The sequence below is a fragment of the Erpetoichthys calabaricus genome, chromosome 17 (genome assembly GCF_900747795.2).
Source record: "Erpetoichthys calabaricus chromosome 17, fErpCal1.3, whole genome shotgun sequence".
NCBI lineage: Eukaryota > Metazoa > Chordata > Cladistia > Polypteriformes > Polypteridae > Erpetoichthys > Erpetoichthys calabaricus.
In genome coordinates, this window is record NC_041410.2 from 6,121,487 (window position 1) to 6,133,365 (window position 11,879).

The following is an 11,879-nucleotide window of genomic DNA, read 5'->3' on the forward strand; positions in this document are numbered from 1 at the left end:
ATGTATCGACAAAAACATTAAGCAACGCTCTTTATAGGCCTTCTATGCAATGGGTCCTCTACCCTAGTTATGCCCCTGGTCACAACAAGGTGTGGTATCCAGAAGATTCTGGTTTCAACTGGTCACACTAAACTGTCCCAGTGTGTGCAATGTTTGTATGTAGGAGGCTTTGACTTACCTCCCCTTCATGTCACATTATTGACTGAAGAGTGTAGGACGACTACAGGTATGGCACCAGCAGGTGACTTAGGGGTGGGGTGGGGTCACAAATTATTTCTAAGGGGTTCTAAGGAGGAGGATGGGGTGTAAGCAAAACTTTAATTTTGAAGTAACACTTTGTAATGGTAAACCTAAAGAGGCTGGACACCTGAGTGACAGCGACCCGTTTCCTGAATTACGAAAGTTGAGTTCAACAAACATTGCGAACATCTGGGCTGAACACAATAAGCCAGAGAAGGTTAAAGAAGGCAGGTGGATTTGAGAATAAATAAAAGCCCTTGCAGAAGATGAGGAAGAACCCAAGACAGTGGAAGACAACCAAGTTAAAGTGAAGAAAGAAGAGCGCAAGAATAGCCGTGGTTAGTTTCCAATGGGTGTTTGTTATCTTATGAGGCATTTCCAGTGGCTATAACAGTGAGAATGTGCGACTTTTCAAAGTACAGGGTATTAGTAATAAGCGAACCCTGCTGCAATTCTCTTTGCCTGGAGAGTGGCAAGAACATAGAAATGTCCAGAAGCTTCAGCAAACTCAACGAAATACACTGTAGCCATTTGGAAAGGAGAAATTGACGTAGTTTTGAGTGGATTATAATGGCGCATTTGTCTTTTAAGGGTCTCTCGGGACTTGGGAAGTGCCTGGCAACTATGCTGGACCAATTACTGTGACCAAAAATGTGACCTGAGCAGTGAGGACTGTACCTCCCTGAGATGATAATATATTCCGAGTCCTTCTGGTTTCAATTTCTATTCCAGTAGCTGTGCAAAATTTGCATTCTCTTAAGGGACCCGGGTTCAATTCCTGACTTGGTGCACTGTAGGCATGATTTCCAGGCATCTGGGTGGTCACTGCTCTTCAGGGACATAGACTTGACTTCTATCATAGTTACTGTTGAAATACTTCACAAGAACCTGGAATCAATTACTGGCCTTGTCACAGTCTAGGGCCTGTTTGTGCCACATTTTCATGCCTACCAGCAACCTGGCCGATCCCTGTCTGCTTGCGTATTAGGGTGCACATCTCAGAACCGGCCTAATCTCTATAGGCATTATTTCCAGAGACCCGAGTTACCACACACCTTGTCATTGCTTGCATGTTCTCTCGGTTCCATTGCTGGGCTGTTGATTGGTTGTGTATACACTCACTGAGTATTTAATTAGGAACACCCATACACCTGCTTATCCATGCGATCATCTACTCAGTCAATCATGTTGCAACAGTGCAATGGATAAAATAATGTAGATATAGGTCAGGAGTGTCAGTTAATGTTCCCATCAAACACCAGAATAGGGACAAAAAAAATGAGATCTTTGGTGATATCACCCATGGCTTGTTTGTTAGTGCCAGACAGACTGGTTTGAGTATTTCCATAAATGCAGACCTCGTGGGATTTTTACACACAACAGGCTCAAGAGTTTACTAAGTGTTGTGACTTGGGAGTCCCACAAGCACAACCATTTTCAAAAATGGCCTCTAGAGAAGGAAATACCATCAAACCTGAACTAGATACAAAAATAAAAGGACATAGAAAAATCATTATTAAACTAAAGGTTTTAACTTAACAAAAAGCTCTGCAACACACACATCCCCTAAGAGCACAAAAAGAATTTCCTGAAAAGCAGTGGCGGACCGTGCATTCCACACCTAGGACTTCAGTAGTGCTCCGTCTGAATCAACCCGCCCCTCAAAAACTAATTTATGGTTATAAAAACCATCTTAATATGCAGAAATATAGTATAAAGAGCCATTGCATTGCAGATAGATAACTCCTGTAGCCACAATAAATGCCTTTATTGAACAGACAAACCAGGGGTGAACAAGTTCCTTTCTACTGCAGCTACAGCCCATGACACACATAAAAAACATCAATAATAACTCATAAACTTGCAATATTATTTAGGAAAATTGCAACATTTTACTCACCAAAAATTCAGATTATTTGTAAACAAAATCCATCCTCCTCTCTTTCCTCAAAAACACTTCAATTACTCTGTCGTACAGATTATCCATGCGCTTCAGTTCCATCACGAAGTCCCTTTCTATCGCCATCAAAGCTAATGCTGAAAGTCGAACCTGCCCTGTCGTATTTCTGGCATAAGTTTTAATTCGCTTTAGGGCTGAAAATGTCCGCTCGACAGAAGCAGTGGACATGGGAATGGTCACCGCCAAACATACCAATGTGTACAGCTGCCCCATGATGCTCTCATTCAGATTTTTCTATTACACCATCCACACCATCCTATCCAATCAACGGGTCTGAATACGGTGACGTTGCCGTACACCTGGTTGAAGCAACAGTTTAATCGACATTTATTTTGTGTTAGAGGGCCTGCAGAACGGATTGTGAAGGCCTCCTGGCAGACTTCTTTGACTTTGACCCTGCCTGGCAACAAATGATGGCTGAAATGTGATTGGTTAAATGATTTAATACGAAAATACATGTCTGGAAGCAGCACAACCATCGGAAAAGCTCTGAAAGGAAGAGGACAGACTATTTGGAATTATTTAATAAGTATTCATAGACAAAATATAATTAACATCAGTTTGTGATTCAGATATTTTTTTACGCCAGCAGAGAAGGCCTTGCAGGCCCTGACGACCCGCTACTGCTGAAAAGGCACAGCAATCCAAAGTAAACAAAGTCCCAATACAGAATCCAAAGTCCAAGTCAAAAACAGAGCACAGGTTCAAAGTTCCAGGAATGCACAAAGCAAAAGGCACAGTAAACACAAGAAACACTCCATTCCCTAGCGCATTTGAAGTGAACAGCCAGGAACTACGGAAGGCCCGCCAATATGTAGGGTGGAGGGCAGTTCCTGGTGTTGATTGGCAGGTGGTGCCACACCCTGGGGAAACACCCGCAAAAAAAATGGGACATAATCTAGGCCTTTTCTAATCTATCTATATATATTATATACACATACACACACACACACACACACACACACAAGGGGGCTTTGCCCCCTGCTCACATCGCTCGAGCCCCCGCCAGCGCTATGCACCAACTACTTTGCACCTCTGCCACTCGTGTTGTGATGAGGGGGGCTGGACACACCCCAAGGAGAAGCGGTGATACAATGGGAAACACATTTTTTTTTTTTACCTCCTCTTTGCTCGATCTGCTGCTTGCTGCTGCGCGGCGCTTCAAACGTTTAAAAGCCTGTACAGCAGCTGTCCTTTTGTCTCACTGCCTTGTTTCTCTTCTCCCCCAGACATCCTCTGCATACTTCTGTCATATCCATCCATCCATCCATTTTCCAACCCGGAAAAGACCCGGGGGTCTGCTGGAGCCAATCCCAGCCAACACAAGGCACAAGGCAGGAACCAATCCTGGGCAGGGTGCCAACCCACCGCAGGACACACACAAACACACCCACACACCAAGCACACACTAGGGCCAATTTAGAATCGCCAATCCACCTAACCTGCATGTCTTTGGACTGTGGGAGGAAACCCACGCAGACACGGGGAGAACATGCAAACTCCACGCAGGGAGGACCTGGGAAGCGAACTTCTGTCATATCAGCTATGTCCATATATTCGATCTCTTTTCACTTTTACCTTTTCATCAATATCACATTGAATTTTGATTCCGTGTTTGGAATTACATTGTGAAAATGCAATGTATAACTGCCCGTGAGTGAATATCATTTCTATTTATTTTACAAGAAATGTGTCTGACATAACTGACTTTTCCAAATCCCTTTGCATAAGCTCTTGTCTCGCGGGGCTTCCGGCACCGGGCGTGGTTACATTGCTTGGCACGAACACTCGTCTCATGGGATGTGAAAGCATCTCTGAGACAATCACGTCTCATTTCCTTCCAAGATTTTTTAAATTCATAATAATGACATATGTCATAAACACGTGTCGCATACTCTTTGCATTATTTGACAGTAAAACTATTTTCAACCATTCTATGATCTGCTTCTCACAACTGAAATAGGGCACCGTGGCAGATGTTTGCTGACTTCCTGACCAATCACAAGCGTTACCTGGTAGGTAAACACCCATACAACCAGATTGTGATTCAGACTACAAATGCCATGAATGTAATTACCCCGATCTACATGCTGTCAAATGAATGAACCACACGCTGTGGCGCAACGTTAGGGGCTTCGCCTCTAGTGCTGACATCCAAGGATCAATTCCCAAGAGAGAGTGCAGTGAGTGTGTACGCCTGATGAGCCCAGAATTAGGGCAAAACACGTCGCGTACTCTTTGCATTATTTGACAGTAAAACTATTTTCAACCATATATATTTATTTTATATATACAGTATATATATCACACACACACAAAATCCAGTATCTATCCATCTGTCTGTCTGCTTTATTCATGAGAGAACTACTTAACAGATTTAGATCTGTTTTTTTTTCAATAATTTGCTTCAGCATTCTGGTTAATTCTGTGACTTCTCTCATCGTGCTAAGTATCATAGTTCACTTGCAGTACCGACTTATTTGCACGAATCCGAGAGACACACAGTGGGCCAAGGGAAGGGGCCCTCCTCATTCACACACCAACCTCCATTCGACTCAGTCTACCTCTGGCCACGTGTTGGAGCGTACCTTACCTCCTCTTAGCTAGAGAGATCGGTTGGTTCAGCAGACAGATTGTTAAGGAGTAACGTTTGACATTTTTGAGAGAGAGATCAGAGCTACATGTGTTCTAGATGGTAGCTGCTGATTGCCAGAGATATCACGGCCACATGGGGAATGCTCTCCCGTCACAGCTGAACATGATCAGATACAGTGCCAACTGTTTGAGTGTACGTACCTTCCACTTGGCCAGAATTACATTTTTGTAAAAAAAATTTTTATTGATTTTTAAGTTATGTCCCATTTCACTACTACATGGGCGGAGCTGCTGGGGACAGCTAGTTACAAATAAATACAAAGAAAAATGTACATAACAAACAAAAAACACATTACTACAAAGAAATAGCACAAAAATTAGAAAAAGTAGACCAGAAACACAACTTTGAATCCCAGCCAGGGGAGAAACACTGGCTGAAACATGACACTAAGAATGGTGCAAAAAACAACAAAAAAAAATCATCCAGTGAGCAGCAGCTCTGCCAACAGAAACATTTAATTGATGAGAGAAGTCAGAGGAGAATGGTCAGACTTTTTTGAGCTGACAGAAAGACTATGCCAACTCACATAACCACTATGTATAACTGTGGTGGACAGAATATCTCAGATGCCACAGCATATCATAATTTGAAGCGGATGGACAACAACAGGCAGGAGACCACATCAGGTTCCTTTTTTCTCAGCCAAGAATAGAAAATGGAGACTGCAGTGGGCACAGGCTGATCAAAACTGGACAGTTGAAGACTGGAATAACAGTCTGGTCAGATGAATCTCAATTTCTGCTGAGGCACACAACTGGTAGGTATTAACAGTGTGAATCCATGCACCTGACCTGCCTGCAGTCAACAATCCTGGCTGGCGGTGGTGTAATGGTGTGGCTAGTATTTTCTTGGCATCCTTAGTGCCATTAATACCAATCAATCATGAATTGAATGCCACAGCCCATCCCTTTGTGGCCACAATTTACTCATCTTCTAATGGCTACTTCCAGCCTGATAATACACCATGTCACAAAGCAAACTGGTTTCATGAACATGAAAAGGAGTTCATTGTTCTTCAGTGGCCTTCCCAGTCACTAGATCCAGTAAGACATCTTTGGGATGTGGTAGAATGGGAGATTCACAGCATGGGAGATTCACAGGAATGTTTCCAAGATGTTATAGATTCCATGCTATGAAGAACTGAGGCTTTGTTAACAGCAACAGGAGACCCTACCCAGTATTAGTGTAGTGGTCCTAAAAATTTGCTCAGTGCGTGTAGTTTGCATGACAGGGCTAGTCACTGCTCCCCAGAGACTTGGGATCAGTTTCAGGCTTTAGCACTGAACATATGCCATCCTTGGGCCTGCACAGTTTGGACTTGTGAATCTTGAACACTCCATTTTATCGAGAATTCCCATTTTCTCCCACATCCCAAAAGCTTGCCAGTCGTTAACTGTGGACTAATAAGGGCCAGTATGATGATGCCCTGTAGCAGACTGGCATCCCTTCCAGTGTTGGTTCCTGCATGGCTGCCAGTGACTCTGTATGAAAGCAGTGCGAGACTTTGGACTTCAAAACCAGAGGTTATGGGTTGAAATCCTACACTGTATGACCATGAGCAAGTCACTTCACCTGCCCGTTGGAAAAAAACAAAAGAAATGGAACTAATTGCATCTCAAATATTGTACTCCGCCTGCCAAGTAATAATAATGAAACTTGCAATTGTGTTGGAACTGGGCAAGAGGGGCCGTTTTTAGTTCATTCAGCTTAACGCATTTCTTTCTGGGACTCCATACTGCCGACTCTCCAGAATGTGTTTAAACTGATTTGTTAATTGATTATCTCATTTGCTTACTTCGCTAATGGAGGTCCTGTGGAGTAAGCATTATGGCAATATGGTCAGCACTTCTCCAAACACGTGGCACAAGTACTTCAGTTTTTTTCCACCTGGCGTTAAACACCCATCAGTTAAGCCACTGAGGTTCATCACAGGAAATCAAAGCTGCCAACAAGAGTGAGAGAATCATTAGGAGAGCGTCATAAAATGGCAAGGATATGAACCCTCAGTGGATCGGTGGACACCAGCCCATCTCAAGCCTCCCACCCGGATTTGTCATTGTCATTTGCTTAGTGAGAATTGGAATAATGGAATAGGTGCAAACAAGGGGTAGCACAGTGAAACTATGACTGGCACTGCATGTTCTCTCTCTAAAGACACACACGGGCTGATTGGTGACTCGACATGATCCCTATGTGAGGACACAACTCACCTAAACATTGCAAGGTGCCCAATGTGAGTAAAGGAGCATGTCTGCCACTACACTGGCATGCTAGCCTGTGTTGGTTCTTGTCATTTAAAAAAATCACAGAAATGATTCCCCACGACTGACTCAATGACAGAATCACTTCATCAGTCGGTGCTCACTGTATAGTGTAAGAAGACGCTATATAGCGCCCGACCCGACACAGATTGACACGGGTAAAATAAAATAAACTATGTATTTTTCTTCAGCTGGAGGGCATGTCTTCCCCGTAATCCCTCCTGTCACAACACAGTCCCAAGCACAGTACAGTACACTAAACCAAGCACTTTCTCTTCCTCCACCACTCCTCCCTGGCAACCTCGTCCACTACCTCCCGATTCTGGCCGCCTGCTCCCTTTTATTGTGTACCCAGAAGTGCTCTAGTTGGTTAACTGGCGACATCTGGCTGCACTTCCGGGTAAGGTGAAACCCGTGCCCAAAAGGGGCCAGCAGCTCCTGCCGCAGCACCCCCTTGTGGCGCTTGCGGAACCCCACAGACCTGCACAGAACTCCAACCCCCATGAAGCCCTGGGGGAGTCCGAGACACCGCTGCATCTAGAGTCCAGGGGGAGATACTGGGCTTCCCACCCTTGTGCCCCTGGCAGATGTGGTGAAGGGGCATCCCGACCAGGCATGGGCCCCGGACATCTATCACAATAGGAACATGAAAACTAATGGCCTATACAGTACCTGTTAAGAGCCTTGGAGTGGTGTTAGCTATGCAAAGGCACTATATGAAATCACAAAAAACTAACACCCCCCCCAACACTGACTCACTCAATCACACTGAGGGAATTGCTTCCCATGCCAGTATGCACTGTGTATAAATACAGAAAGTAATGGCCTGTACCTTTAATGAGCATTGGGGAGGTATGCATTATGGAAAGGTGCTATATGAAAATCACAGAAATAATCAAACATTCCCCATTCAGACCCTTGGGCAGCTCAGGGTTAACACGATCTGCTGAGTGAGCTGGCTGATTTGGATCACAGGCTTTCTGGAGACTGATCAAAATCATTTTGGGGCTCGCTGGACCCCGACGTTGCCAACGGCAGAGCGAGTTGGTTTTCAATTGAATTGAGGTTCTGAAGCCATACAGTTATTTCACATGTGAATGGACGCAATCAATACAGTAAAGCGATGAGAGGAAGGGGAAAATGCCAGAAAATAATAGCCAAAAAAAAAAAAAGAATAGGGTATTAACTATTATAGCAGTTGAAGACATGCTTATGCAAATTATGGTGTGACCAATTATCTTGGTCAGCATTGTTTCGAGGTGTCTATTCTCATGCACTTTAATGTGAAAGGCACTTTGTAAAATGCAGAAGACTAGGAACTCAACACTCAAACCACACTGACCAAGCACCTTTCAAGGGATTAGCTGTGCACAAATTCAGACCTGTGTCTTGACATTTTATTCACCTCTTCACTATCAGAACTTGCTCTGAGGTCCTAGCAGCATCAGGAACCAACCTTGTATGGGACGCCAGTCCATCAAATTGCACATTCACGCACACATACGGACTGGGGACAGTGGAGGGTCATCAATCAAACTGGCATCTTTAGGAAACAGAATAACAGACTCCAACTCTGCCTGCTGGGATCAGGCCCAGGAATTGATCCCAAGTCGCTGGAACAGTGATCAGGTAGAAATCAAACCCAGGTCTATGAGGAGCATCCCTGTAATGCCAAGGCCAAGATTTGAGTCCAAGTCCCCATAAAACAGGCAGACTGTAATCAGTCTAGTAAATGAAATCAGGTCCCCAGGGAGCAATGATTAGTTCTTTTATGGAACCCAGATCTCTGCAGCACATGCCTACAGCGATCAGCATAAGAACTGAACCCAAGTCCCCAGAAAGCATTCAAACTGTAACCATGCAAGAACTGAACCCAAGACCATGAGGAGCACCCCTGTATTGCCTAGGTCAGGATTTGACCCCAAGTCCTTTGGGACCAGGAGTGAAATCCAAAATCTTTGGGGAAAAAAACTGACCAGACCAGGTAACAAATCCCAGCAATAGAGAATATGTTAACTACACAAACTGTGACCATCCCTTGAGCAGATTCCAGGTGCTTGGGTATATGTTTACAGTGACCAGCACAGAAATTCAGCCACCGGTCCCTGAAAAGTATGCAGTCGGCATGATGAGTGACCAGCACAGTAAAGGAACCTCCAGGTCCTGGGAGAACATGCAAGCAATGATCAGGCCAGGAACTGAAAGCGGGTCCCTGTGAAGCTGTGACTTTCTCAGTCATGGAACACACCAATCCCTGAAATGAGTGTCTAGTGACCAGGACTGGAACTGAACCCTGGTTTTCAGAGATCAGTGTGACGAGGCAGAAATTAAATTAGAGTATTCCTACAGTGACTTGAATCCAGATCCATTGGGAGCATACCTATAGTACCTAGGACAGAATCTGAACACTAGTCCTAGGGAAGTGGTGGCAAACCGAGTAATTAAACCCAAAATATATTTGGAGAACATTGCTATATTGTCATGGCCAGGAACTGAATACCATTCCACAAATGGAAAACCCTTAAGAACAAGCAGACAGTGACCAGAGCAGTACTGACCCTAATCTCTAGTGAGAAACTGAACCCAGGACTAAGAAGAACTTGCAAACAACGAGAAGGTCAGGAACTGAATACCATTCCACAAATGAGAAATGGGAAAGGCGCTATATAAATAAAATGTATTATTATTAAATGGAACACCCTTAAGAACAAGCACACAGTGACCAGGCCAGTAGTGATCCATCCCCTAGTGAGAAACTAAATCCAGGGCTGAGAAGAACATGCAAACAACGAGAAGGTCAGGAACTGAACCCTGGTCTAAACACCACACAACAACCATGTCTAAGAATTGACTCGAGATCATGGGAGTTGTGGGCCGCAAATGCTATCCACCACACCATGGAACCGTATCCTCAGAATACATACCAGGAATGGGAGATGAAACTTAGTTATGGATGTTGATATATTCTTATTAGCGCAAGATGTGAAGTTTAATAGAACATCCACCATTCTGTCATATTTTAAACCCACTTCAGCCATTAAAGCCAGGGAGCATCTCACCAAAATATGGTAAACACAATCTTGTACATAAAGCCAAATACGTGGTCCGGTCCAGTATACAAATCCATACTGTTGGACCTCTCATCGCTAATGTTTTCACAGATTCCCCAGGGGGACATCACAGGCCATGCTTTGATCAAAAATGTAGTTGCTATCTCTGCTAGTATTTTATAGAATGGAACAGATCTCCGCCAAGTTTGCACAGAATCCCCACTTGTAATGAGGAAGACCGTAAGCTAGATTTTGTTCCAAAAATTAGATAATGCCCCCACCCTGAGCAGCTCTGGGTAACCCTACTAGTATTTAAAACAGCTGACAATCTGGCATAGTGGATAAGGCTATGGACCTCAAACACTTAGGTTATGGGTTGAAATCCCACTCCTGACACTGTGAGACCATCACTCAGTCAGTTCACCTGCTTCTGCTCCAATTGGAAAAACAAAATAAAACGTAATCTGAATCAATCGAATCTCACATGATGCCTTGGATAAACGGGTCAGTCAAATAATTAAAAGCAAATAAAATAAAAGGGATTAATTTGCTGGTTAGATGGTCAGGGGTTTTCTGTGGTGTCAGAGCTACAAAGACCATTTCTTGATTGCTAGCCTGATCATATGTGGAGCTGCATGTTCTCCCCATTGAATTTTTTTCCATATATGCTGGTTTCCACCCAATTCTTGAAGATGTGTCCATTACATGTAAAAATTTGTACTACAACTCCATGCTTTAAAGAACCTTGGGATAGTGGTCACTACAGAAAGGTATTGTCTTGTATACATATATATAAAATTTAATGTATGTCTGTCTGTCTGCTTTTCACGAGAGAACTACTTAAAAGGATTTAGATTGGGGTTTTTTTTCATAATTTGCTTGAACATTCCGATTGATTTTGCGACTTCTCACATCACACTAAGTATCAAAGTTTGATTGTGGTACTGATTTTTTTGTGCGAATCCGAGAGAGGGGCTGCAGGAGAAGGGAAGGAGGACGGGGGCCTTCCTCACTCATGTGCCAGCTTCCATTCAGCTCAGTCTACCTCTCGCCACATGTTGGAGCACACATCGCCTCTGCTTAGCTAGCGATACCCATTTGTTCAGCAGACATTATCATCTACAGATTGTCAAGGAGTAATGTTTGACATTTTTGAGAGAGAGAGAAAGAGATCAGAGCTACTTGTGTTTAGAGGGTATCTGCTCAATGGAAGAGATATCACGGCCACGTGCTTTTCTCCCTATGTGGGGGACACTCTCCAGTCAGAGCTGAACACAGTCAGATAGAGTGCCAATGCTTGACGTTGGAGTGTACCTATCTTCCGCCTGGCCAAAATTACATTTATTTATTTATTTTTTTTTTTTTTTATTGATTTTTAAAGTTTGTCCTGTTTCACTACTGCATGGGCGGAGCCACTGGGGGCAGCTAGTATTAAATAACAATGTTCCCTAAACCACTCATTCCATTTCAAGAGTATCCCAACAGCACTACGTTCAAGGGAGGAACCAACCCTGGATGGGATGCCAGTCCATTTTTTGGACCATTATTCACAATACAGTAATATCTCTACATTCATGCTCTTAACCTGCTTATCCTGGTCAGGGCCATGGGGCATCTGGAGCCTATCTCAGCATGCACCAGGCACAAGGTAGGAACAACACCTGGAAAGGATGCCAGCCCATCACAGACTATCTAATACATAAAACATAGTG